Raw genomic sequence first — 27,132 nt, 5'->3', positions numbered from 1 at the left:
GCTCAGATTGGTTGACACCGAAAATGGATCACAACAGAGTGCACAGCACGACACTCTGGAGTGCAACCTGGGATTTTGGATCATCAACATTCCGCCTTAAAAGTGAGCGGGCGGACCAAAGCGTCCGTGGTAGAGACTTGAAACTCTGAGGGATGGTAGGACCGGCCCGGTACTACAACCTCACCAAGGCTCGCCCCGATCGGCCCCAAGGTGGCGCTGCAGCGATCAAAAGTACGAAATGGCTCGTAACTCCTCGACCGTCGGTCGCAGACCCAAGTGTCTTACATCACCGGAATCCTTGGCTCGAGCCGAACAAGATGCATGCCTCGGATTGGGTGGTCGCGCTGGCGAGATTTTCGGGTATTTTGGATTTTCTGAAAAACCTACTTTTGCACACTAGTCCTAGGTTTTTTGCCCGATCTGACCCAAACCGGTGCAGAAAGATTCTCTGGAGTCCGACTGCCAACAGGGATCGGGAAACAGTTGGAATTTCCATCCACGTTGGCGACGGTACGCCAAAACGTTGGGGGTGGGCGAGGCGGGCTTTACTTAAACGGCTATAACTCTCCAACGGAATGAGACAATTGCACCCAACTCGGTACACCTGTGTACGGGCTCAGCCCGTGGTCACGTGAAGAGGAATGCGGCGACTGGCCACTTGGTGGCGCTGTAAACAGAAAAAAACACAACATGGGTGGCTGTATATCACGTGACGTTTCACACGCGCACAATGTTTTCATACCACATGATAGAACTCCTCATTCCGAACAACTTTGCCTCCAGGACAACTGCTGTGAACTAAGTCGTCCGTCAAATATTGGAGACTATTTGAAGAATTGAGGAGAAAAAAGAAAACCCTCCTCACACAGACCGGTCCTAGACTGTTTCGTATCTCTCGAGCAACCGCCGCAGTTCAACTCTCTGGACTGCCTCTGGATATTGAAGAAGTGGAGAAAAAAAAAAAAAAAAAAAAAAGAACCTCAAGTGGAGCTTTAACAATCTGCCCTTTTAACCAGTGTTGTCCAGGGGAGAGCGCGAACGCAGTCCCCCACTACCATAAATTATGCAGTCGAGATTCCCACATTTGGGGAATTCGCAGGGGTCAGCACAACCCAGAGTGCAATGGCCGAGCCTCGCCCTGGGTGAACCACCTTCCTGATCATGGTGTCTCCCCTGCCAGGTAAGTATGAATTCCCAGGCCTTCAGTCAGAAGCACCCTGTCCCTCTCCCCAATCCTCACCAGCGGTTTGCCAGTCAAAAAAGGGGCTTTTTTTTTTTTTGCACGCTCCGCATCCGGCTCCATGAGCCATAAATGTACATAATGCGCCGTCCCCGAATAGTGGATGGATCAGATGTTAAACTGACAGAGGAACAGGGGTTCATTTTTGTCTTGTTTTTACACCACAATTCTACCCAGGCTAGTATAGCACATGATCACCTACAACACCCACTCACACTAGCTCCATTATCACCTTCTGCCACACAAGACCACTACAACTCTTTCATTGAACACTTTAGGAGGGTGCACCGTTCCCAGAAGTACTGCAATACCGGGTCGATGCGTGGAGTGGACGGAGCAAGCCCCTATTCCATCTCCCAGGACCAAAAATCAATTTAATATGTGGTGCCCGGGTAGGGCACGTATCAGATATTAAACTGATAAGAACAGATACTACACTTGATCTTAGCCAAAAGGCCGAGAAGCGATGACGCAGCGACGCCGAGGCGGGGGAGCCGGCAAAGGCCACGCCCACCTGGGCCGCGGCGAGAGGGTCTAAGGTCGCCGGCAAACAAGCTCAGCTCAGATTGGTTGACACCGAAAATGGATCACAACAGAGTGCACAGCACGACACTCTGGAGTGCAACCTGGGATTTTGGATCATCAACATTCCGCCTTAAAAGTGAGCGGGCGGACCAAAGCGTCCGTGGTAGAGACTTGAAACTCTGAGGGATGGTAGGACCGGCCCGGTACTACAACCTCACCAAGGCTCGCCCCGATCGGCCCCAAGGTGGCGCTGCAGCGATCAAAAGTACGAAATGGCTCGTAACTCCTCGACCGTCGGTCGCAGACCCAAGTGTCTTACATCACCGGAATCCTTGGCTCGAGCCGAACAAGATGCATGCCTCGGATTGGGTGGTCGCGCTGGCGAGATTTTCGGGTATTTTGGATTTTCTGAAAAACCTACTTTTGCACACTAGTCCTAGGTTTTTTGCCCGATCTGACCCAAACCGGTGCAGAAAGATTCTCTGGAGTCCGACTGCCAACAGGGATCGGGAAACAGTTGGAATTTCCATCCACGTTGGCGACGGTACGCCAAAACGTTGGGGGTGGGCGAGGCGGGCTTTACTTAAACGGCTATAACTCTCCAACGGAATGAGACAATTGCACCCAACTCGGTACACCTGTGTACGGGCTCAGCCCGTGGTCACGTGAAGAGGAATGCGGCGACTGGCCACTTGGTGGCGCTGTAAACAGAAAAAAACACAACATGGGTGGCTGTATATCACGTGACGTTTCACACGCGCACAATGTTTTCATACCACATGATAGAACTCCTCATTCCGAACAACTTTGCCTCCAGGACAACTGCTGTGAACTAAGTCGTCCGTCAAATATTGGAGACTATTTGAAGAATTGAGGAGAAAAAAGAAAACCCTCCTCACACAGACCGGTCCTAGACTGTTTCGTATCTCTCGAGCAACCGCCGCAGTTCAACTCTCTGGACTGCCTCTGGATATTGAAGAAGTGGAGAAAAAAAAAAAAAAAAAAAAGAACCTCAAGTGGAGCTTTAACAATCTGCCCTTTTAACCAGTGTTGTCCAGGGGAGAGCGCGAACGCAGTCCCCCACTACCATAAATTATGCAGTCGAGATTCCCACATTTGGGGAATTCGCAGGGGTCAGCACAACCCAGAGTGCAATGGCCGAGCCTCGCCCTGGGTGAACCACCTTCCTGATCATGGTGTCTCCCCTGCCAGGTAAGTATGAATTCCCAGGCCTTCAGTCAGAAGCACCCTGTCCCTCTCCCCAATCCTCACCAGCGGTTTGCCAGTCAAAAAAGGGGCTTTTTTTTTTTTTGCACGCTCCGCATCCGGCTCCATGAGCCATAAATGTACATAATGCGCCGTCCCCGAATAGTGGATGGATCAGATGTTAAACTGACAGAGGAACAGGGGTTCATTTTTGTCTTGTTTTTACACCACAATTCTACCCAGGCTAGTATAGCACATGATCACCTACAACACCCACTCACACTAGCTCCATTATCACCTTCTGCCACACAAGACCACTACAACTCTTTCATTGAACACTTTAGGAGGGTGCACCGTTCCCAGAAGTACTGCAATACCGGGTCGATGCGTGGAGTGGACGGAGCAAGCCCCTATTCCATCTCCCAGGACCAAAAATCAATTTAATATGTGGTGCCCGGGTAGGGCACGTATCAGATATTAAACTGATAAGAACAGATTTTTTCTTTCTTTCGAAAAGAGTTTATTGTTACAAATTCATTCTTTACACTTCCACATTTATCTTTTAAACATTCCACATGTCTTTAAAAGAAAATGACACATTAAAAGTTAAAAACCAGTATTGGGTGATGTGTCGTGTAAAAGTCCATGTGTGTAAAATGTTGGTTTTTAAAAGAAGGTAAAAGGAATGAAAATACAATAGCAGTAAATACAACAAAATAAAACAATAAAACAATAAAATATGCCAACTGAGACATTGTCTCTTGTGCAGGATCGCGGATGAGTCCCTATCAAGATTGTCCATTCACTCCAGGTCTCCAGAACAGGCCCCAGATTCCTCGCTTCTGATGCCCAGCGGAGATCCCCTCTCCTCCGGCCCGCTGGCCCGCTGTTCCCGTAGCCGGTGTGGTGAGGGTGCATCTACGGGCGGCCAGGGTCGGGGGTGGCCGGGACCTCTTTGGTGTGACCCCAGCCCCCCCATCCGAATAACGACGTCCGGCGCCTCCTGCAGCGCAGATCTAACTATTCGCTCGCACGCGTGGAGGGGCACCGTAACGCGTTTCCCCACCAGCAGGTTTCTGGTGGCCCAGATGGCATCCTTGATGTGGTTGAGGGTGAGCCAGAGCGAGGTAAATTGCTGTGATGTTAGCTCCTTCAAGCCCTGACCCACCCCCAGGATGGCGAGCCTGTATCCCATCTGGGCCCGACCCGCCGGCAGGCACGGGAAATACAGGGGGCTGGTCTTGGCCCACAGGTCCCGCGCAGCACCGCACTCCCAGAGCAGATGGTAGACGGTCTCCGGGGAACCACATCCGGACCGTGGGCAGGTGGAGTTTTTGGCCATGCCTCTGGAGTGCATAACCGCCCTGACCGGGAGGATCTCATGGGCCACCATCCACGACAAGTCCTTAAGCCTGTTCTGGAGAGCCGGGTGGGCTGCGTTCCTCCAAACGTCTTTGGCCTCACCTAGTGTGAGGCCTGGAACCGGACACACCGATTCCCGATCCTGCACAAGAGAGATGAGAGACTTATGATTTGTTAAAACGTTGACATCCTGATTCTCTAAATCGTGTCTTTTTAAAAAGGTTTTAATAAAACAATATTCTTGTGGAAGGTTAAAAGACACTGGGACAGTCAGGTCGACAGGTAAAACTTTCAAACTACGCAGATATGACCCCATCCAAAATCTGACCATTGCTGCAGTTTTGTTTTCTCTGGAGGGGTTTATTGCATATTTAAAATGCAGTGCTGTGAATCTACTTGCTAAAAAAAGATAGGGGTCGGGGAGGCCTTTCCCTCCATTCTCTTTCCTCTTCTTCACAACTTCTCTTTTGAGGCGCTCCCACTTTGACCCCCAGAAGAAATAAAACACTGCCCTCTCGACTGTCAGGAGGAAGAACCTTGGTGGCCTAAAAACAGAGCAAAGCAATAAAAACAAGGGTAAGATCACAGCTTTATAAATTAAAATTTTTCCTTCCATTGTCAGTGTCCGTAGTCTCCAAAAGCCCAGTCGTTGTCTAACTTTCCCTACCATTTCTGTCCAATTTCCTTGTCCGCCCCCCTCTTTGTCAAACTTTACTCCTAAAATCCTAATGTCAGTTTCCTTAAAATTCACGTCTAGTCCTGTCGCGTCTATGTCACCCCATGGTCCAAAAAGCTGGGCCTCGGACTTATTTCTATTGAGTTTTGCTCCAGAGGCTCGCCCGTACTGGTCAGTCAGGTCAAGTGCTCTCTGTACTGATAAAAGGTCAGTTGTTAAAATTGTCACATCGTCCATGTATAAAACACATTTTAAGTCCGTCAGTCCTTTTGTACCTGGAATTTTCAGTCCTTTGATCCATTGGTCCCTTCTCAAGAGTTGTGCCAGTGGTTCGATGCAAACCACATACAGGAGCGGAGATAACGGACACCCTTGACGGACGCCGCTGCATACAGTTACTGCTTTTGTCAGGTGCCCATTTACAAGAATTCTGCTGGTTATGTCTTTATACAGCATCCCCACCCACTTTAGAACCCTCCCTGGCAGCCCCAATTTTTCCAGTACCTGAAACAGGTATTGGTGCGAGACTCTGTCAAATGCTTTCTCAAAGTCTAAATTTAGAACTATAAGCCGATTGTTTCTGTCTCTCGCAAAACAGATTGCGTCCCTTATCAAAATCAGGCTGTCCGTGATCTTCCTCCCTGGCACAGCGCACGCTTGATCCGGGTGGATCACGTCCTCTAAGATTTTTGACATACGACTAGCTAAAAGTTTACTAAAAATTTTACAGTCAAAATTTAAAAGGGTGATTGGTCTCCAATTTTTTAAGTCTGCTTTGTCTCCTTTCTTGTGTAGAAGTGATACTATCCCTGATCTAAAACTGTCGGGTAATATGTCCAGTCTGTCAAACTCTTTAAAAACGGTCAATAGATTGTGTGCTAAAATGTCCCAGAATGTTTCATAAAATTCCAGGGGAAGTCCATCCATCCCTGGGGACTTCCCCTTTTTAAAACCCTTTCTACATTCTGTCAACTCGAGAACCGTAAAATCCTGTGTTAAAAAGGCACACTCCTTATTAATTTTTGTTTCTAAGAGAGTTAGTATTTCTTTTACTGCATCCTCTTCCACTATTTTTTCATTGTATAATTCTGAGAAGAAATGTTCCACTTGCTTTAAAATTCCCTCTGTATCTTTCACTTCTTCCACACCTGTTTTTAATCTTGTTATTCCCCCACCTTTTGTTATAATCTTTTTAAAAAAATAGCGTGTACATTTTTCACCTTCTTCCAACTCTTGTTCTTTACTTCTAAGTATTACTCCTTTACTTTTTTCTTGTTCATAAGCAGACATTACTCTTTTAATTTCATTTATTTCTTTACTAAAATCAAGACCATTGTTTAAAAGATTAAAATATCGTTGTAACCTCTTTTGCAGCCCCACCATGCACCTCTTTTCCTTTTTTCTCTTCTCTTTTCCCTTCTTTCTAAAAAACATCTGAGTCCTACCCTTCACCATTTCCCACCACAGTGCTCGTGAATCAAAGAAGTCTTGGAGAGTCTGCCATTGGCTAAACTGCTCCCTGTATTCTCTGACTATCTCTTCATCCTGCAACAGGGAGCAGTTTAGTTTCCAAATCCCTCTGCCTACTGTCACGTCCGTGGTTAGTGCAAGGGTGCAGGATAGCATTGCGTGATCAGAAAAGTAAACGGGAGTCAATCTAGCATCAGTTGGTGGGCATTCACATGTAAAAACATAGTCAATACGAGAGGCTTTGGTGCCATCACCACTGATCCAGGTGAAGCCCTCCTCTCTTGGATGCAGACTTTTAAAACAGTCAACTAGTTTAAAATCTCTGACTAAGCTTTGCAGTAAAACTGATGTTTTGTCCACTCTAAAATCATCCCCTGTTCTTTTCCTATCTGCTCTAGTTAAAACACAGTTAAAATCCCCTGCTACTACAAGGGGAGCCCTCCCCAGCATGTGGGGCTGCAAGTCCTCTAAAAGCTCATACCTTTCATTTATTTCCGTAAAACCATATACATTGCACACTTTAAAATCCCTCCCTAAAAAGGTCATGTTTGCTAAAAGTGCCCGTCCGTCCCTCACCACTGTGCTGCCCTTTACCAAGATATTGGGATTTTTAATCAGTATAGCGACTCCATCGTTTCGATTAAAATTTGACCCACTCCATATTGAGGGTCCAGAGGTCCACATCTCTTCCCATTTCCTGTACTGAGTTAAAAAAGGCAAAGCACACTCTTGTAATAAAAACATATCTGAATTACATGATTTTAGAAAGGTAAAAATGCTCTGTGCTCGAGACGTGGACCTCACACTTCTCACATTGATAGTCGAGATTGTGAGGGCCATGAGCAGTATTAAATAGAAAGGCATGGAGCTTAAAACATACATTTTTTAAAAGGTTACAACTTTAAACAAATAAAATCATATAATTCCCTGTGCCTCCTGCCTCTCCCCTCTCCCATGGGGACTGGGTTCAGGGGGGCAAGAGTTTGACACCTCCGGATCCACAGAGCTGAACTCTTGTGACCCTTTCGGTGTCGATGTTCTCAGCTTGAAATGCAGAAAGGAAACTTCATTGGGGGATTCTGAGGGCCAGACGCGGTCCAGAACTTCCGGGGAGGAACTATCTGGCCAAAGTGTGGCCCTCTGCCTTTTCTCCACTGTTATACACAGAGGAGATCCCGCAGTTCTCTTCTGCACTTGAGCATTTGGGAGTGAAGATTCAACTTCACTCCCACTGGAGGGCATACTCACCTCCGAGACGGTATTGAGGGAGGAAACCGTTTCGTCCTCTCCATTTTCTATTTCTTTGCCTTTGTCTAGCCTGGGAGTGGTTTCCTCCCCCTGTTCCGTTTCCATTTGTGGCTCCGCCCCTGTGGCCGCCCCACTTCCTCTTTCCTGACCAATCCCTGAGGCTGGCTGGGAATTTGAAATTCCCGCCAAAACCTCAGGGATCACCTCCTCCTTCCTTTGTTCTTCCCTTTGATCTGTTTGTGGGGCGGCCATTTTGTTGCTTTTAAGTTTGTTGGCAAAACTTTTCGGGCAATCTCTGTAGAGATGGGATGACTCTCCACAAAGATTGCACTTTCTGCCATTGTGGCACTCTTCAAAGGTGTGCCCAATCTCTCTACACTTTCTGCAAATTATTTCCTGACATGCCTCGGCGAGATGTCCAAGTTTGCCACACTTACGACATAGCTTGGGCATCCCTTGGTAGTGAATGTAGCCTCTATTCTCCCCCAACACAATCATTGATGGTATTTGACCTAGGCCATGGTAGCTGTTGGGATCTGCCCATTGTTGTATGGGCACTCTCCACGCACAGCTCCAGATACCGTCTTCGTCTAATACCTTGACTGGTTGTCCGCGAATAGAGCAATATCTTGCCAACCACACAACAATGTCCTCTCCACTCACAGTTTCATTAAACATCCTGACAATCACAACTTTCAGTGAATTATCAGTCAGCTTTTCCACTGTGAACATGGAGAAATTGGCTTTGCATGTTTCAAACCGAGACCAGAAAGTATTCAGCAGATTAGCGGATGCAAAACTTACATCAAAACCCCGATTTTGGGGCAGAGTCAACAAACAGTTTATATCCATTGCTTTAAAACCTAGAGTCTGTTGGATGTACTTCCGTGAAAAATCCAATCTAGAACAAGTCAGGAGAGTACCATCCTCTTTTGGCTTGAAATTAAAACGCACGCTGTGGTGCCTCCTCACGCCGGCACGAGCAGCCGACATGTTGGAGGCACCACCAGCCCGCTGCGGCTAAAATTCAAACAATAAATACACAATAATAAATAAATTAAAACCTGCTTACCTTAAAAACCAGAGGATTCCTCGCAAAACGAGTCGTCAATAAAAAGCCGCTTGTCACTATACCTCCTGAAGGGTGTATGTCCCGTGTGACAAGCAACACACGAGACCAAGTCCCACAAGAGGCGATCGCAGTCTCAACCGTCTGACAAGATACTTGATCTTAGCCAAAAGGCCGAGAAGCGATGACGCAGCGACGCCGAGGCGGGGGAGCCGGCAAAGGCCACGCCCACCTGGGCCGCGGCGAGAGGGTCTAAGGTCGCCGGCAAACAAGCTCAGCTCAGATTGGTTGACACCGAAAATGGATCACAACAGAGTGCACAGCACGACACTCTGGAGTGCAACCTGGGATTTTGGATCATCAACATTCCGCCTTAAAAGTGAGCGGGCGGACCAAAGCGTCCGTGGTAGAGACTTGAAACTCTGAGGGATGGTAGGACCGGCCCGGTACTACAACCTCACCAAGGCTCGCCCCGATCGGCCCCAAGGTGGCGCTGCAGCGATCAAAAGTACGAAATGGCTCGTAACTCCTCGACCGTCGGTCGCAGACCCAAGTGTCTTACATCACCGGAATCCTTGGCTCGAGCCGAACAAGATGCATGCCTCGGATTGGGTGGTCGCGCTGGCGAGATTTTCGGGTATTTTGGATTTTCTGAAAAACCTACTTTTGCACACTAGTCCTAGGTTTTTTGCCCGATCTGACCCAAACCGGTGCAGAAAGATTCTCTGGAGTCCGACTGCCAACAGGGATCGGGAAACAGTTGGAATTTCCATCCACGTTGGCGACGGTACGCCAAAACGTTGGGGGTGGGCGAGGCGGGCTTTACTTAAACGGCTATAACTCTCCAACGGAATGAGACAATTGCACCCAACTCGGTACACCTGTGTACGGGCTCAGCCCGTGGTCACGTGAAGAGGAATGCGGCGACTGGCCACTTGGTGGCGCTGTAAACAGAAAAAAACACAACATGGGTGGCTGTATATCACGTGACGTTTCACACGCGCACAATGTTTTCATACCACATGATAGAACTCCTCATTCCGAACAACTTTGCCTCCAGGACAACTGCTGTGAACTAAGTCGTCCGTCAAATATTGGAGACTATTTGAAGAATTGAGGAGAAAAAAGAAAACCCTCCTCACACAGACCGGTCCTAGACTGTTTCGTATCTCTCGAGCAACCGCCGCAGTTCAACTCTCTGGACTGCCTCTGGATATTGAAGAAGTGGAGAAAAAAAAAAAAAAAAAAAAAGAACCTCAAGTGGAGCTTTAACAATCTGCCCTTTTAACCAGTGTTGTCCAGGGGAGAGCGCGAACGCAGTCCCCCACTACCATAAATTATGCAGTCGAGATTCCCACATTTGGGGAATTCGCAGGGGTCAGCACAACCCAGAGTGCAATGGCCGAGCCTCGCCCTGGGTGAACCACCTTCCTGATCATGGTGTCTCCCCTGCCAGGTAAGTATGAATTCCCAGGCCTTCAGTCAGAAGCACCCTGTCCCTCTCCCCAATCCTCACCAGCGGTTTGCCAGTCAAAAAAGGGGCTTTTTTTTTTTTTGCACGCTCCGCATCCGGCTCCATGAGCCATAAATGTACATAATGCGCCGTCCCCGAATAGTGGATGGATCAGATGTTAAACTGACAGAGGAACAGGGGTTCATTTTTGTCTTGTTTTTACACCACAATTCTACCCAGGCTAGTATAGCACATGATCACCTACAACACCCACTCACACTAGCTCCATTATCACCTTCTGCCACACAAGACCACTACAACTCTTTCATTGAACACTTTAGGAGGGTGCACCGTTCCCAGAAGTACTGCAATACCGGGTCGATGCGTGGAGTGGACGGAGCAAGCCCCTATTCCATCTCCCAGGACCAAAAATCAATTTAATATGTGGTGCCCGGGTAGGGCACGTATCAGATATTAAACTGATAAGAACAGATACTACACTTGATCTTAGCCAAAAGGCCGAGAAGCGATGACGCAGCGACGCCGAGGCGGGGGAGCCGGCAAAGGCCACGCCCACCTGGGCCGCGGCGAGAGGGTCTAAGGTCGCCGGCAAACAAGCTCAGCTCAGATTGGTTGACACCGAAAATGGATCACAACAGAGTGCACAGCACGACACTCTGGAGTGCAACCTGGGATTTTGGATCATCAACATTCCGCCTTAAAAGTGAGCGGGCGGACCAAAGCGTCCGTGGTAGAGACTTGAAACTCTGAGGGATGGTAGGACCGGCCCGGTACTACAACCTCACCAAGGCTCGCCCCGATCGGCCCCAAGGTGGCGCTGCAGCGATCAAAAGTACGAAATGGCTCGTAACTCCTCGACCGTCGGTCGCAGACCCAAGTGTCTTACATCACCGGAATCCTTGGCTCGAGCCGAACAAGATGCATGCCTCGGATTGGGTGGTCGCGCTGGCGAGATTTTCGGGTATTTTGGATTTTCTGAAAAACCTACTTTTGCACACTAGTCCTAGGTTTTTTGCCCGATCTGACCCAAACCGGTGCAGAAAGATTCTCTGGAGTCCGACTGCCAACAGGGATCGGGAAACAGTTGGAATTTCCATCCACGTTGGCGACGGTACGCCAAAACGTTGGGGGTGGGCGAGGCGGGCTTTACTTAAACGGCTATAACTCTCCAACGGAATGAGACAATTGCACCCAACTCGGTACACCTGTGTACGGGCTCAGCCCGTGGTCACGTGAAGAGGAATGCGGCGACTGGCCACTTGGTGGCGCTGTAAACAGAAAAAAACACAACATGGGTGGCTGTATATCACGTGACGTTTCACACGCGCACAATGTTTTCATACCACATGATAGAACTCCTCATTCCGAACAACTTTGCCTCCAGGACAACTGCTGTGAACTAAGTCGTCCGTCAAATATTGGAGACTATTTGAAGAATTGAGGAGAAAAAAGAAAACCCTCCTCACACAGACCGGTCCTAGACTGTTTCGTATCTCTCGAGCAACCGCCGCAGTTCAACTCTCTGGACTGCCTCTGGATATTGAAGAAGTGGAGAAAAAAAAAAAAAAAAAAAAAAGAACCTCAAGTGGAGCTTTAACAATCTGCCCTTTTAACCAGTGTTGTCCAGGGGAGAGCGCGAACGCAGTCCCCCACTACCATAAATTATGCAGTCGAGATTCCCACATTTGGGGAATTCGCAGGGGTCAGCACAACCCAGAGTGCAATGGCCGAGCCTCGCCCTGGGTGAACCACCTTCCTGATCATGGTGTCTCCCCTGCCAGGTAAGTATGAATTCCCAGGCCTTCAGTCAGAAGCACCCTGTCCCTCTCCCCAATCCTCACCAGCGGTTTGCCAGTCAAAAAAGGGGCTTTTTTTTTTTTTGCACGCTCCGCATCCGGCTCCATGAGCCATAAATGTACATAATGCGCCGTCCCCGAATAGTGGATGGATCAGATGTTAAACTGACAGAGGAACAGGGGTTCATTTTTGTCTTGTTTTTACACCACAATTCTACCCAGGCTAGTATAGCACATGATCACCTACAACACCCACTCACACTAGCTCCATTATCACCTTCTGCCACACAAGACCACTACAACTCTTTCATTGAACACTTTAGGAGGGTGCACCGTTCCCAGAAGTACTGCAATACCGGGTCGATGCGTGGAGTGGACGGAGCAAGCCCCTATTCCATCTCCCAGGACCAAAAATCAATTTAATATGTGGTGCCCGGGTAGGGCACGTATCAGATATTAAACTGATAAGAACAGATACTACACTTGATCTTAGCCAAAAGGCCGAGAAGCGATGACGCAGCGACGCCGAGGCGGGGGAGCCGGCAAAGGCCACGCCCACCTGGGCCGCGGCGAGAGGGTCTAAGGTCGCCGGCAAACAAGCTCAGCTCAGATTGGTTGACACCGAAAATGGATCACAACAGAGTGCACAGCACGACACTCTGGAGTGCAACCTGGGATTTTGGATCATCAACATTCCGCCTTAAAAGTGAGCGGGCGGACCAAAGCGTCCGTGGTAGAGACTTGAAACTCTGAGGGATGGTAGGACCGGCCCGGTACTACAACCTCACCAAGGCTCGCCCCGATCGGCCCCAAGGTGGCGCTGCAGCGATCAAAAGTACGAAATGGCTCGTAACTCCTCGACCGTCGGTCGCAGACCCAAGTGTCTTACATCACCGGAATCCTTGGCTCGAGCCGAACAAGATGCATGCCTCGGATTGGGTGGTCGCGCTGGCGAGATTTTCGGGTATTTTGGATTTTCTGAAAAACCTACTTTTGCACACTAGTCCTAGGTTTTTTGCCCGATCTGACCCAAACCGGTGCAGAAAGATTCTCTGGAGTCCGACTGCCAACAGGGATCGGGAAACAGTTGGAATTTCCATCCACGTTGGCGACGGTACGCCAAAACGTTGGGGGTGGGCGAGGCGGGCTTTACTTAAACGGCTATAACTCTCCAACGGAATGAGACAATTGCACCCAACTCGGTACACCTGTGTACGGGCTCAGCCCGTGGTCACGTGAAGAGGAATGCGGCGACTGGCCACTTGGTGGCGCTGTAAACAGAAAAAAACACAACATGGGTGGCTGTATATCACGTGACGTTTCACACGCGCACAATGTTTTCATACCACATGATAGAACTCCTCATTCCGAACAACTTTGCCTCCAGGACAACTGCTGTGAACTAAGTCGTCCGTCAAATATTGGAGACTATTTGAAGAATTGAGGAGAAAAAAGAAAACCCTCCTCACACAGACCGGTCCTAGACTGTTTCGTATCTCTCGAGCAACCGCCGCAGTTCAACTCTCTGGACTGCCTCTGGATATTGAAGAAGTGGAGAAAAAAAAAAAAAAAAAAAAAGAACCTCAAGTGGAGCTTTAACAATCTGCCCTTTTAACCAGTGTTGTCCAGGGGAGAGCGCGAACGCAGTCCCCCACTACCATAAATTATGCAGTCGAGATTCCCACATTTGGGGAATTCGCAGGGGTCAGCACAACCCAGAGTGCAATGGCCGAGCCTCGCCCTGGGTGAACCACCTTCCTGATCATGGTGTCTCCCCTGCCAGGTAAGTATGAATTCCCAGGCCTTCAGTCAGAAGCACCCTGTCCCTCTCCCCAATCCTCACCAGCGGTTTGCCAGTCAAAAAAGGGGCTTTTTTTTTTTTTGCACGCTCCGCATCCGGCTCCATGAGCCATAAATGTACATAATGCGCCGTCCCCGAATAGTGGATGGATCAGATGTTAAACTGACAGAGGAACAGGGGTTCATTTTTGTCTTGTTTTTACACCACAATTCTACCCAGGCTAGTATAGCACATGATCACCTACAACACCCACTCACACTAGCTCCATTATCACCTTCTGCCACACAAGACCACTACAACTCTTTCATTGAACACTTTAGGAGGGTGCACCGTTCCCAGAAGTACTGCAATACCGGGTCGATGCGTGGAGTGGACGGAGCAAGCCCCTATTCCATCTCCCAGGACCAAAAATCAATTTAATATGTGGTGCCCGGGTAGGGCACGTATCAGATATTAAACTGATAAGAACAGATTTTTTTTTTTTTTTTTTTTTTTTTATTTAATCCATCCTTTACATACATACATTACATAATTTTACATCACAGTTTTTCAATGCGCCATCATTTTACACATAGAGCCAATTTTTAAATCCTATCTCCCTTTCCTACTCAGGTATCTTTCTATTTCTTTTTTAATTTTCCCTTCACCTACATATACTTGTACTCTCGTTAATACACAACATACAATTAATTTTGAATCCATCCTTGGTTTTTTGACTCTCAACATTGAGGTTCTATGATTCCACAAGAATCTCTTCCCTTCGGTAACAATTATCCATACTCCTTTCCTCACATCATCCCTCTGCCTCTCCAAACCTTCCCCATAAATTACCAGGTTTCTGGTCAATATAGGGCCCCTCCATCCCACCCACCATTGATTCACCTCTTTCCAAAAGGCTGACGCAATTTGACATGACCAAAAAACATGTTCAATTGTCTCTTCCTTTCCACACTCATTTGGGCATAAAGGTGACCTTCCTTGCCCATGACGGTACAGCCTCTCTCTTACAGGCAAGCGTCCCAGGGCCCCCATCCAATGAAGGTCCCTGCCCGCCCCATCTATATATGACGGCTGTAGCATCTTCCAATTCACCTTGACCGGCAGAAGTCTGACTAACCCCTCTTCCACCCTCTCCCTTTCCCTTAAGCCTCTATACAATTCTTTATGGTTCAAAACTATTCCCTGTTCCAAGCCCCAAGAATGTTTGTGCAAAAATTTAGCCAGCCATTGGTATTCCGCCGTCCTCTCCATCGACCATGGAACCAGCTTGTCCCACGTAATCATCGGTCTCAGTAAGAAGGCTGCCCAGAACCTTGCAAAAACATAAGCTTTGTGAACCCTCTCCCGTACAATTAGGCGTGCCGTAAACGCAGCAAAAATAGCTGCAACCCACAAACTAAAAAACGGCACCCCTCTCCCACCCTGCTTAACATCGTGTCCCACCTGAGCTCTTGATACCATCTCACACCCTCCCTTCCACAAAAAGGAAAACACCAGACTTTCCAACTCACGGCCCTCATTATAAGGAATAGGGAAAACATAAGCTAAAAAATTAACTGTAGGGAGCAAATCCGCTTTTATCACCAAAGCCCTCCCTGATAGAGAAAGTTCTCTTGTTCTCCAAAACCCTACTTTAGAGCGAATTTTCTCAACCAAAGCCCTCCAGTTCTCTTTAGCACCATTCTGCCTGAAAAACCGTACCCCCAAAATTTTTAGGCCATTTTCACATAAACTATAACCCCCAGTACCTGTTCCCTTCCCAGCCCACTTCCCGACAAACATCACTGACGATTTTGACATATTCACTTTAGCCCCTGTAGCCTCCCCAAAGTCCCTAAAGATCTTGTTTGATTCTACAAAATCCCTCTCACTTGTCAAAAACAGTGTCATGTCATCTGCATACACCGACACTTTTGCGCACCTACCTCCCGCGCCTGGCATATGCAATCCACTGAATCTCTGCCAAGTTCTTAAACGGGCCGCCAAAGGCTCTATGAACAGAATATACAAGAGGGGGGACAAGGGACAGCCTTGTCTCACCCCTCCCAACTGTTTTACTGACCTCGTCAAAAAGCCATTCACTCTCACCCTACTCTCTGCCCCCTCATACAATAAACGCACCCATGCTCTAATCCCTTCCCCAAATCCTACCCTCTCCAGAACTTTGAACAAAAAAGAAAGGCTGACTCTATCAAAAGCCTTTTCTTGATCGAGGCTTAAGATGGCTAGCGGAAGATTCCTCTGCTCCGCCCACCCTACCGCATCCCTTATCAGTGTCAGATTCAAACTACTAGTCCGCCCAGGCACCCCGCAGGTTTGGTCTGGATGCACTACCTTCCCTACCACCGACCTCATTCTCACCGCTATCACTTTAGCCAAGATCTTGTAGTCTGTATTGAGTAAAGTGATGGGTCTCCAATTTGCCAAATCTTCCTTGTCTCCCTTCTTGTACAGAAGGGAGACATGCCCTGTCCTCATTGACTCGGGAAGCATTCCAGACGACAGGCTCTCATTATACACTTCCACCAGATCCCTCCCAATTTGCTGCCAAAAAGAGCAATACAACTCAATTGGCAACCCATCACACCCTGGAGCCGTCCCTTTCTTAAGAGTTACCATCGCCTTTCCTGCTTCTTGCCAAGACACTTCCACTTCCAACCCATCAGCTTCCTCACTCTCTAAAGATTTCCCTAAGCATTTTAAAAAATCCTCTGCCAAAGAACCTAAGGAACCTCTAGAACTAAAAAGCTGTTTATAGAAACCCTCCACCACACTCAACATCTCATCCGTCGACTTTGCATACCCATTCTCTGCCCTCAAAGTCTCCATACATTTCTTCTGTTGTTGTTTCTTTACACCAGCGAACAAAAATTTTGATGGCCCTTCCTCCAACCACCTTCTCCTCCTACCCATCTCTACCATAAATTTCTCTGCTTCTTTCATATAAAAATCCTTTACCTTTCCCTGTATCTCGTAAAACCTGCCTCCTACCCCTGCTGCCCCACTACCTTCATTATTCCACAGAACCTGCATTTCCCTATCCCAACCCTTAATTACCTCTCTCCTTTTCGCTGCTTTAGCCCTCCCCCACCATCTACAGAAAATTGCCATTCTCTCCTTAACTCCCTCCCACCACAAGGCCCGCGAAGCAAACAGCCCCTTCAAACTCTGCCACGCCCTATATAGATGTCTGAACACTTGACAGAAATTCTCGTCCTGCAAAAATGACCTATTCAGCCTCCAGGACCCTCTTCCTCTCTCTAACCCCCCGACTTCCACCTCTACCCCTACCATACAATGGTCAGACAACCAAACTGGTAACATAAAAAATTGTTCCACCTCAACTCCCGCAGACACAAATACATAATCAAGGCGGGAAGCTTCCCCTCTACTGTTTCTCCATGTAAACCCATCTGACGCTCCCCCTGCCACCTTAAAAGAATCACGAAAGGAAAAACTTTTAATTAGACTAGCTAACTCCCCTTTGGATTCTCTATCCAGCGACACATTAAAGTCCCCCCCAAGGAAAACCTTTCGGTTTGTGAAAAACAAAACGTTCAAACAATTAAAGAAACCCCTCCTATCTTCTCTTTTGCTAGGAGCATAAACATTAATGAATCTAACCCCCACCCCTCTCCATCTTACATCAACGTATAACACCCTCCCCGGAACAACCATTGCACTCCCTTCAATGTGAAAATCTTGAGAATTAAAAAGTATTCCCACCCCATCAGCCTTGACATTCCCCGCACCCCAAACAGAAGGACCCCTTTCCCACTCTTCTGAAAAAATAGCTTCGTCTCTGCCGCCCTCTAGATGACATTCTTGTAAAAACATAACATCAAAGCGACAGGACCTTAAAGACTCAAAAAAAGCTCTCCTTCGATCTGCCATCTTTAAACCTCTCACATTGAGAGTAGTTACCCTGAAGCCTCTAATCTCAGGCATGCAGAAAAATCACAAAAAAAAAAACCAAACAAAAAAAAACACACAATCCCAAACCGTTTTAGCCTTTCCATTCTGTATCTAAAAGCTGTCCCCCTACCATTTCCTCCCCTTCCCCCCAATCACTCCCCTTTACTACTTCCGGCTGCTCCTGGGGTTCTTCTCTACCCTCCTCATTCTCTCCCCACTCCATTTCCCCCCGCCCTCCATCATCATTCTCATAATACATTTCATTACAGTCTTTTCCCCCTCCCGCCCCTTTCTCAAAGTCTTGTGGTAGACCCAAATCTTCCAAAGAACCAAAAACCTTTTCCAGCTTAGAACATTTCCGCTCCCTTCCTTCTTCTCTTCCTCCGTTCTCTTCCACCGCTCTCCGACGTCCTCTTCCCCCAATCGTTCCCATCGTGCTGTCATTGACCTCATTTTGTTCAGTTGTTATGATGTCCAATACATCCAGCTGTGACCAAGTAAACCTGGTGGGATCACTCGACCGCGACTCGTCCTGGCTAGCGCCCTTACTGGTCCCTGCAGCAGCCCCTGAAAACACTTCTGTGATGTCTATCTCCGGCCAGGACTGTTCCACAACTTGCGCCAGTTCATTTCCTTTAGGTGGTCCTGAAAACAAGCTCTGATCCACTTCTACAGCAACCGAATTTTTTTCCTGAAGGCTCCCTAGTCCTCCCTCGGTCTCCCGCTTTTTTGTTTCCTTCTCACTATCCATCCGTGTCGCTGAAAAACTGGATGGTCTACTGAGCAGTGAAGCCAGGTCCACTTGCAAATCTTCCCCCTCCTTAAAAAGGCTGGCATAGCTCTTCTTCCTGGCAGGGCATCCTCGATATAAATGCTCTTCACTCCCACACAGGTTACAAAGTTTGGGTGCCGTACATGCTGCTGCTTCATGGTCAGCCCTCCCACAGAACCTGCATTTCTCTCCCTTGCACTCCATTTTCATATGCCCCTTTTCACCGCACCTTCGACAATATACAGGCTGTCCTGGATAATATAAGAAGCCTCTGTTTGATCCGATCGAAAAACTGCCAGGCGGATGCACCACACTACCGGCTGTTGAAGGATCCAATCTTAACTTCACCAAATATCTCCTCTTTCCGTTCCATATTCCATGTCGGTCCCTCAATCTCTCCCCTCCTCTCACGGTCTCACAGTACCTTGCAATAAACGCCAAGACGTCCCCATCCTCCACAAACGGGTTATAGATGTGTACAGTCAATGGGATAAAATCTTGGGCAAAAATTGGCAACACCTGCAGGCCATCCATCAAAAGGTGTCCCTCTTTCTTCTTCCAAGCCTCAAAAAAACTCACACAATCTTTCAAAGCAAAAAAAGTTAAATCCATAAATCCAGTAGCCATGAAATCCTGCAGGCAGAACACTTCGGCTGGTGATATGTTGAAAAGTCCTTTCAAAACTTCCTTCACAAAAAAATCTCTTCCAAAGCGTTGTTTCACCACATCTTTCGCGTCCTTCTTCAATTCCACTCGCACCGTATTCCTTAACCGCACCATCATGGCCGGCTCTCTTTCTTCGGGTCTTGACATCACTTGATCTTAGCCAAAAGGCCGAGAAGCGATGACGCAGCGACGCCGAGGCGGGGGAGCCGGCAAAGGCCACGCCCACCTGGGCCGCGGCGAGAGGGTCTAAGGTCGCCGGCAAACAAGCTCAGCTCAGATTGGTTGACACCGAAAATGGATCACAACAGAGTGCACAGCACGACACTCTGGAGTGCAACCTGGGATTTTGGATCATCAACATTCCGCCTTAAAAGTGAGCGGGCGGACCAAAGCGTCCGTGGTAGAGACTTGAAACTCTGAGGGATGGTAGGACCGGCCCGGTACTACAACCTCACCAAGGCTCGCCCCGATCGGCCCCAAGGTGGCGCTGCAGCGATCAAAAGTACGAAATGGCTCGTAACTCCTCGACCGTCGGTCGCAGACCCAAGTGTCTTACATCACCGGAATCCTTGGCTCGAGCCGAACAAGATGCATGCCTCGGATTGGGTGGTCGCGCTGGCGAGATTTTCGGGTATTTTGGATTTTCTGAAAAACCTACTTTTGCACACTAGTCCTAGGTTTTTTGCCCGATCTGACCCAAACCGGTGCAGAAAGATTCTCTGGAGTCCGACTGCCAACAGGGATCGGGAAACAGTTGGAATTTCCATCCACGTTGGCGACGGTACGCCAAAACGTTGGGGGTGGGCGAGGCGGGCTTTACTTAAACGGCTATAACTCTCCAACGGAATGAGACAATTGCACCCAACTCGGTACACCTGTGTACGGGCTCAGCCCGTGGTCACGTGAAGAGGAATGCGGCGACTGGCCACTTGGTGGCGCTGTAAACAGAAAAAAACACAACATGGGTGGCTGTATATCACGTGACGTTTCACACGCGCACAATGTTTTCATACCACATGATAGAACTCCTCATTCCGAACAACTTTGCCTCCAGGACAACTGCTGTGAACTAAGTCGTCCGTCAAATATTGGAGACTATTTGAAGAATTGAGGAGAAAAAAGAAAACCCTCCTCACACAGACCGGTCCTAGACTGTTTCGTATCTCTCGAGCAACCGCCGCAGTTCAACTCTCTGGACTGCCTCTGGATATTGAAGAAGTGGAGAAAAAAAAAAAAAAAAAAAAAAGAACCTCAAGTGGAGCTTTAACAATCTGCCCTTTTAACCAGTGTTGTCCAGGGGAGAGCGCGAACGCAGTCCCCCACTACCATAAATTATGCAGTCGAGATTCCCACATTTGGGGAATTCGCAGGGGTCAGCACAACCCAGAGTGCAATGGCCGAGCCTCGCCCTGGGTGAACCACCTTCCTGATCATGGTGTCTCCCCTGCCAGGTAAGTATGAATTCCCAGGCCTTCAGTCAGAAGCACCCTGTCCCTCTCCCCAATCCTCACCAGCGGTTTGCCAGTCAAAAAAGGGGCTTTTTTTTTTTTTGCACGCTCCGCATCCGGCTCCATGAGCCATAAATGTACATAATGCGCCGTCCCCGAATAGTGGATGGATCAGATGTTAAACTGACAGAGGAACAGGGGTTCATTTTTGTCTTGTTTTTACACCACAATTCTACCCAGGCTAGTATAGCACATGATCACCTACAACACCCACTCACACTAGCTCCATTATCACCTTCTGCCACACAAGACCACTACAACTCTTTCATTGAACACTTTAGGAGGGTGCACCGTTCCCAGAAGTACTGCAATACCGGGTCGATGCGTGGAGTGGACGGAGCAAGCCCCTATTCCATCTCCCAGGACCAAAAATCAATTTAATATGTGGTGCCCGGGTAGGGCACGTATCAGATATTAAACTGATAAGAACAGATACTACACTTGATCTTAGCCAAAAGGCCGAGAAGCGATGACGCAGCGACGCCGAGGCGGGGGAGCCGGCAAAGGCCACGCCCACCTGGGCCGCGGCGAGAGGGTCTAAGGTCGCCGGCAAACAAGCTCAGCTCAGATTGGTTGACACCGAAAATGGATCACAACAGAGTGCACAGCACGACACTCTGGAGTGCAACCTGGGATTTTGGATCATCAACATTCCGCCTTAAAAGTGAGCGGGCGGACCAAAGCGTCCGTGGTAGAGACTTGAAACTCTGAGGGATGGTAGGACCGGCCCGGTACTACAACCTCACCAAGGCTCGCCCCGATCGGCCCCAAGGTGGCGCTGCAGCGATCAAAAGTACGAAATGGCTCGTAACTCCTCGACCGTCGGTCGCAGACCCAAGTGTCTTACATCACCGGAATCCTTGGCTCGAGCCGAACAAGATGCATGCCTCGGATTGGGTGGTCGCGCTGGCGAGATTTTCGGGTATTTTGGATTTTCTGAAAAACCTACTTTTGCACACTAGTCCTAGGTTTTTTGCCCGATCTGACCCAAACCGGTGCAGAAAGATTCTCTGGAGTCCGACTGCCAACAGGGATCGGGAAACAGTTGGAATTTCCATCCACGTTGGCGACGGTACGCCAAAACGTTGGGGGTGGGCGAGGCGGGCTTTACTTAAACGGCTATAACTCTCCAACGGAATGAGACAATTGCACCCAACTCGGTACACCTGTGTACGGGCTCAGCCCGTGGTCACGTGAAGAGGAATGCGGCGACTGGCCACTTGGTGGCGCTGTAAACAGAAAAAAACACAACATGGGTGGCTGTATATCACGTGACGTTTCACACGCGCACAATGTTTTCATACCACATGATAGAACTCCTCATTCCGAACAACTTTGCCTCCAGGACAACTGCTGTGAACTAAGTCGTCCGTCAAATATTGGAGACTATTTGAAGAATTGAGGAGAAAAAAGAAAACCCTCCTCACACAGACCGGTCCTAGACTGTTTCGTATCTCTCGAGCAACCGCCGCAGTTCAACTCTCTGGACTGCCTCTGGATATTGAAGAAGTGGAGAAAAAAAAAAAAAAAAAAAAAGAACCTCAAGTGGAGCTTTAACAATCTGCCCTTTTAACCAGTGTTGTCCAGGGGAGAGCGCGAACGCAGTCCCCCACTACCATAAATTATGCAGTCGAGATTCCCACATTTGGGGAATTCGCAGGGGTCAGCACAACCCAGAGTGCAATGGCCGAGCCTCGCCCTGGGTGAACCACCTTCCTGATCATGGTGTCTCCCCTGCCAGGTAAGTATGAATTCCCAGGCCTTCAGTCAGAAGCACCCTGTCCCTCTCCCCAATCCTCACCAGCGGTTTGCCAGTCAAAAAAGGGGCTTTTTTTTTTTTTGCACGCTCCGCATCCGGCTCCATGAGCCATAAATGTACATAATGCGCCGTCCCCGAATAGTGGATGGATCAGATGTTAAACTGACAGAGGAACAGGGGTTCATTTTTGTCTTGTTTTTACACCACAATTCTACCCAGGCTAGTATAGCACATGATCACCTACAACACCCACTCACACTAGCTCCATTATCACCTTCTGCCACACAAGACCACTACAACTCTTTCATTGAACACTTTAGGAGGGTGCACCGTTCCCAGAAGTACTGCAATACCGGGTCGATGCGTGGAGTGGACGGAGCAAGCCCCTATTCCATCTCCCAGGACCAAAAATCAATTTAATATGTGGTGCCCGGGTAGGGCACGTATCAGATATTAAACTGATAAGAACAGATACTACACTTGATCTTAGCCAAAAGGCCGAGAAGCGATGACGCAGCGACGCCGAGGCGGGGGAGCCGGCAAAGGCCACGCCCACCTGGGCCGCGGCGAGAGGGTCTAAGGTCGCCGGCAAACAAGCTCAGCTCAGATTGGTTGACACCGAAAATGGATCACAACAGAGTGCACAGCACGACACTCTGGAGTGCAACCTGGGATTTTGGATCATCAACATTCCGCCTTAAAAGTGAGCGGGCGGACCAAAGCGTCCGTGGTAGAGACTTGAAACTCTGAGGGATGGTAGGACCGGCCCGGTACTACAACCTCACCAAGGCTCGCCCCGATCGGCCCCAAGGTGGCGCTGCAGCGATCAAAAGTACGAAATGGCTCGTAACTCCTCGACCGTCGGTCGCAGACCCAAGTGTCTTACATCACCGGAATCCTTGGCTCGAGCCGAACAAGATGCATGCCTCGGATTGGGTGGTCGCGCTGGCGAGATTTTCGGGTATTTTGGATTTTCTGAAAAACCTACTTTTGCACACTAGTCCTAGGTTTTTTGCCCGATCTGACCCAAACCGGTGCAGAAAGATTCTCTGGAGTCCGACTGCCAACAGGGATCGGGAAACAGTTGGAATTTCCATCCACGTTGGCGACGGTACGCCAAAACGTTGGGGGTGGGCGAGGCGGGCTTTACTTAAACGGCTATAACTCTCCAACGGAATGAGACAATTGCACCCAACTCGGTACACCTGTGTACGGGCTCAGCCCGTGGTCACGTGAAGAGGAATGCGGCGACTGGCCACTTGGTGGCGCTGTAAACAGAAAAAAACACAACATGGGTGGCTGTATATCACGTGACGTTTCACACGCGCACAATGTTTTCATACCACATGATAGAACTCCTCATTCCGAACAACTTTGCCTCCAGGACAACTGCTGTGAACTAAGTCGTCCGTCAAATATTGGAGACTATTTGAAGAATTGAGGAGAAAAAAGAAAACCCTCCTCACACAGACCGGTCCTAGACTGTTTCGTATCTCTCGAGCAACCGCCGCAGTTCAACTCTCTGGACTGCCTCTGGATATTGAAGAAGTGGAGAAAAAAAAAAAAAAAAAAAAAAGAACCTCAAGTGGAGCTTTAACAATCTGCCCTTTTAACCAGTGTTGTCCAGGGGAGAGCGCGAACGCAGTCCCCCACTACCATAAATTATGCAGTCGAGATTCCCACATTTGGGGAATTCGCAGGGGTCAGCACAACCCAGAGTGCAATGGCCGAGCCTCGCCCTGGGTGAACCACCTTCCTGATCATGGTGTCTCCCCTGCCAGGTAAGTATGAATTCCCAGGCCTTCAGTCAGAAGCACCCTGTCCCTCTCCCCAATCCTCACCAGCGGTTTGCCAGTCAAAAAAGGGGCTTTTTTTTTTTTTGCACGCTCCGCATCCGGCTCCATGAGCCATAAATGTACATAATGCGCCGTCCCCGAATAGTGGATGGATCAGATGTTAAACTGACAGAGGAACAGGGGTTCATTTTTGTCTTGTTTTTACACCACAATTCTACCCAGGCTAGTATAGCACATGATCACCTACAACACCCACTCACACTAGCTCCATTATCACCTTCTGCCACACAAGACCACTACAACTCTTTCATTGAACACTTTAGGAGGGTGCACCGTTCCCAGAAGTACTGCAATACCGGGTCGATGCGTGGAGTGGACGGAGCAAGCCCCTATTCCATCTCCCAGGACCAAAAATCAATTTAATATGTGGTGCCCGGGTAGGGCACGTATCAGATATTAAACTGATAAGAACAGATACTACACTTGATCTTAGCCAAAAGGCCGAGAAGCGATGACGCAGCGACGCCGAGGCGGGGGAGCCGGCAAAGGCCACGCCCACCTGGGCCGCGGCGAGAGGGTCTAAGGTCGCCGGCAAACAAGCTCAGCTCAGATTGGTTGACACCGAAAATGGATCACAACAGAGTGCACAGCACGACACTCTGGAGTGCAACCTGGGATTTTGGATCATCAACATTCCGCCTTAAAAGTGAGCGGGCGGACCAAAGCGTCCGTGGTAGAGACTTGAAACTCTGAGGGATGGTAGGACCGGCCCGGTACTACAACCTCACCAAGGCTCGCCCCGATCGGCCCCAAGGTGGCGCTGCAGCGATCAAAAGTACGAAATGGCTCGTAACTCCTCGACCGTCGGTCGCAGACCCAAGTCTTACATCACCGGAATCCTTGGCTCGAGCCGAACAAGATGCATGCCTCGGATTGGGTGGTCGCGCTGGCGAGATTTTCGGGTATTTTGGATTTTCTGAAAAACCTACTTTTGCACACTAGTCCTAGGTTTTTTGCCCGATCTGACCCAAACCGGTGCAGAAAGATTCTCTGGAGTCCGACTGCCAACAGGGATCGGGAAACAGTTGGAATTTCCATCCACGTTGGCGACGGTACGCCAAAACGTTGGGGGTGGGCGAGGCGGGCTTTACTTAAACGGCTATAACTCTCCAACGGAATGAGACAATTGCACCCAACTCGGTACACCTGTGTACGGGCTCAGCCCGTGGTCACGTGAAGAGGAATGCGGCGACTGGCCACTTGGTGGCGCTGTAAACAGAAAAAAACACAACATGGGTGGCTGTATATCACGTGACGTTTCACACGCGCACAATGTTTTCATACCACATGATAGAACTCCTCATTCCGAACAACTTTGCCTCCAGGACAACTGCTGTGAACTAAGTCGTCCGTCAAATATTGGAGACTATTTGAAGAATTGAGGAGAAAAAAGAAAACCCTCCTCACACAGACCGGTCCTAGACTGTTTCGTATCTCTCGAGCAACCGCCGCAGTTCAACTCTCTGGACTGCCTCTGGATATTGAAGAAGTGGAGAAAAAAAAAAAAAAAAAAAAAGAACCTCAAGTGGAGCTTTAACAATCTGCCCTTTTAACCAGTGTTGTCCAGGGGAGAGCGCGAACGCAGTCCCCCACTACCATAAATTATGCAGTCGAGATTCCCACATTTGGGGAATTCGCAGGGGTCAGCACAACCCAGAGTGCAATGGCCGAGCCTCGCCCTGGGTGAACCACCTTCCTGATCATGGTGTCTCCCCTGCCAGGTAAGTATGAATTCCCAGGCCTTCAGTCAGAAGCACCCTGTCCCTCTCCCCAATCCTCACCAGCGGTTTGCCAGTCAAAAAAGGGGCTTTTTTTTTTTTTGCACGCTCCGCATCCGGCTCCATGAGCCATAAATGTACATAATGCGCCGTCCCCGAATAGTGGATGGATCAGATGTTAAACTGACAGAGGAACAGGGGTTCATTTTTGTCTTGTTTTTACACCACAATTCTACCCAGGCTAGTATAGCACATGATCACCTACAACACCCACTCACACTAGCTCCATTATCACCTTCTGCCACACAAGACCACTACAACTCTTTCATTGAACACTTTAGGAGGGTGCACCGTTCCCAGAAGTACTGCAATACCGGGTCGATGCGTGGAGTGGACGGAGCAAGCCCCTATTCCATCTCCCAGGACCAAAAATCAATTTAATATGTGGTGCCCGGGTAGGGCACGTATCAGATATTAAACTGATAAGAACAGATACTACACTTGATCTTAGCCAAAAGGCCGAGAAGCGATGACGCAGCGACGCCGAGGCGGGGGAGCCGGCAAAGGCCACGCCCACCTGGGCCGCGGCGAGAGGGTCTAAGGTCGCCGGCAAACAAGCTCAGCTCAGATTGGTTGACACCGAAAATGGATCACAACAGAGTGCACAGCACGACACTCTGGAGTGCAACCTGGGATTTTGGATCATCAACATTCCGCCTTAAAAGTGAGCGGGCGGACCAAAGCGTCCGTGGTAGAGACTTGAAACTCTGAGGGATGGTAGGACCGGCCCGGTACTACAACCTCACCAAGGCTCGCCCCGATCGGCCCCAAGGTGGCGCTGCAGCGATCAAAAGTACGAAATGGCTCGTAACTCCTCGACCGTCGGTCGCAGACCCAAGTGTCTTACATCACCGGAATCCTTGGCTCGAGCCGAACAAGATGCATGCCTCGGATTGGGTGGTCGCGCTGGCGAGATTTTCGGGTATTTTGGATTTTCTGAAAAACCTACTTTTGCACACTAGTCCTAGGTTTTTTGCCCGATCTGACCCAAACCGGTGCAGAAAGATTCTC

At 49.0% G+C, this 27,132-nt stretch overlaps 17 non-coding genes and 1 pseudogene across 17 annotated transcripts; all 18 read right to left on the bottom strand.

Annotated features, from left to right (window-relative positions):
• Window positions 1–1,023: 1,023 nt before the first annotated feature.
• On the bottom strand, window positions 1,024–1,188 carry LOC148996094 (U1 spliceosomal RNA). The gene has a single exon (XR_016148258.1). It is a non-coding gene; the product is annotated as a U1 spliceosomal RNA (small nuclear RNA).
• Window positions 1,189–1,517: 329 nt separating this feature from the next.
• LOC148996093 (U2 spliceosomal RNA) lies at window positions 1,518–1,708 on the bottom strand. Its single transcript, XR_016148285.1, has one exon. It is a non-coding gene; the product is annotated as a U2 spliceosomal RNA (small nuclear RNA).
• A 1,112-nt stretch (window positions 1,709–2,820) lies between these two features.
• LOC148996092 (U1 spliceosomal RNA) lies at window positions 2,821–2,985 on the bottom strand. The gene has a single exon (XR_016148249.1). It is a non-coding gene; the product is annotated as a U1 spliceosomal RNA (small nuclear RNA).
• Window positions 2,986–3,314: 329 nt separating this feature from the next.
• On the bottom strand, window positions 3,315–3,495 carry LOC148996091 (U2 spliceosomal RNA; annotated as a pseudogene).
• Window positions 3,496–10,095: 6,600 nt separating this feature from the next.
• On the bottom strand, window positions 10,096–10,260 carry LOC148996090 (U1 spliceosomal RNA). The gene has a single exon (XR_016148248.1). It is a non-coding gene; the product is annotated as a U1 spliceosomal RNA (small nuclear RNA).
• A 329-nt stretch (window positions 10,261–10,589) lies between these two features.
• LOC148996089 (U2 spliceosomal RNA) lies at window positions 10,590–10,780 on the bottom strand. Its single transcript, XR_016148284.1, has one exon. It is a non-coding gene; the product is annotated as a U2 spliceosomal RNA (small nuclear RNA).
• Window positions 10,781–11,894: 1,114 nt separating this feature from the next.
• LOC148996088 (U1 spliceosomal RNA) lies at window positions 11,895–12,059 on the bottom strand. The gene has a single exon (XR_016148247.1). It is a non-coding gene; the product is annotated as a U1 spliceosomal RNA (small nuclear RNA).
• A 329-nt stretch (window positions 12,060–12,388) lies between these two features.
• Window positions 12,389–12,579, bottom strand: LOC148996087 (U2 spliceosomal RNA). The gene has a single exon (XR_016148283.1). It is a non-coding gene; the product is annotated as a U2 spliceosomal RNA (small nuclear RNA).
• A 1,113-nt stretch (window positions 12,580–13,692) lies between these two features.
• On the bottom strand, window positions 13,693–13,857 carry LOC148996086 (U1 spliceosomal RNA). Its single transcript, XR_016148225.1, has one exon. It is a non-coding gene; the product is annotated as a U1 spliceosomal RNA (small nuclear RNA).
• A 329-nt stretch (window positions 13,858–14,186) lies between these two features.
• On the bottom strand, window positions 14,187–14,375 carry LOC148996085 (U2 spliceosomal RNA). Its single transcript, XR_016149478.1, has one exon. It is a non-coding gene; the product is annotated as a U2 spliceosomal RNA (small nuclear RNA).
• A 6,139-nt stretch (window positions 14,376–20,514) lies between these two features.
• On the bottom strand, window positions 20,515–20,679 carry LOC148996084 (U1 spliceosomal RNA). The gene has a single exon (XR_016148199.1). It is a non-coding gene; the product is annotated as a U1 spliceosomal RNA (small nuclear RNA).
• A 329-nt stretch (window positions 20,680–21,008) lies between these two features.
• LOC148996083 (U2 spliceosomal RNA) lies at window positions 21,009–21,199 on the bottom strand. The gene has a single exon (XR_016148282.1). It is a non-coding gene; the product is annotated as a U2 spliceosomal RNA (small nuclear RNA).
• Window positions 21,200–22,312: 1,113 nt separating this feature from the next.
• On the bottom strand, window positions 22,313–22,477 carry LOC148996082 (U1 spliceosomal RNA). Its single transcript, XR_016148179.1, has one exon. It is a non-coding gene; the product is annotated as a U1 spliceosomal RNA (small nuclear RNA).
• Window positions 22,478–22,806: 329 nt separating this feature from the next.
• On the bottom strand, window positions 22,807–22,997 carry LOC148996081 (U2 spliceosomal RNA). Its single transcript, XR_016148280.1, has one exon. It is a non-coding gene; the product is annotated as a U2 spliceosomal RNA (small nuclear RNA).
• Window positions 22,998–24,111: 1,114 nt separating this feature from the next.
• LOC148996080 (U1 spliceosomal RNA) lies at window positions 24,112–24,276 on the bottom strand. Its single transcript, XR_016148148.1, has one exon. It is a non-coding gene; the product is annotated as a U1 spliceosomal RNA (small nuclear RNA).
• Window positions 24,277–24,605: 329 nt separating this feature from the next.
• On the bottom strand, window positions 24,606–24,796 carry LOC148996079 (U2 spliceosomal RNA). The gene has a single exon (XR_016148278.1). It is a non-coding gene; the product is annotated as a U2 spliceosomal RNA (small nuclear RNA).
• A 1,111-nt stretch (window positions 24,797–25,907) lies between these two features.
• On the bottom strand, window positions 25,908–26,072 carry LOC148996078 (U1 spliceosomal RNA). Its single transcript, XR_016148121.1, has one exon. It is a non-coding gene; the product is annotated as a U1 spliceosomal RNA (small nuclear RNA).
• A 329-nt stretch (window positions 26,073–26,401) lies between these two features.
• LOC148996077 (U2 spliceosomal RNA) lies at window positions 26,402–26,592 on the bottom strand. The gene has a single exon (XR_016148277.1). It is a non-coding gene; the product is annotated as a U2 spliceosomal RNA (small nuclear RNA).
• Window positions 26,593–27,132: the final 540 nt, after the last annotated feature.

The sequence above is a fragment of the Pimephales promelas genome, chromosome 2, assembly GCF_988280905.1.
Source record: "Pimephales promelas chromosome 2, fPimPro1.hap1.1, whole genome shotgun sequence".
Taxonomy (NCBI): domain Eukaryota; kingdom Metazoa; phylum Chordata; class Actinopteri; order Cypriniformes; family Leuciscidae; genus Pimephales; species Pimephales promelas.
This window is presented reverse-complemented; position numbering and strand designations above follow the sequence as displayed.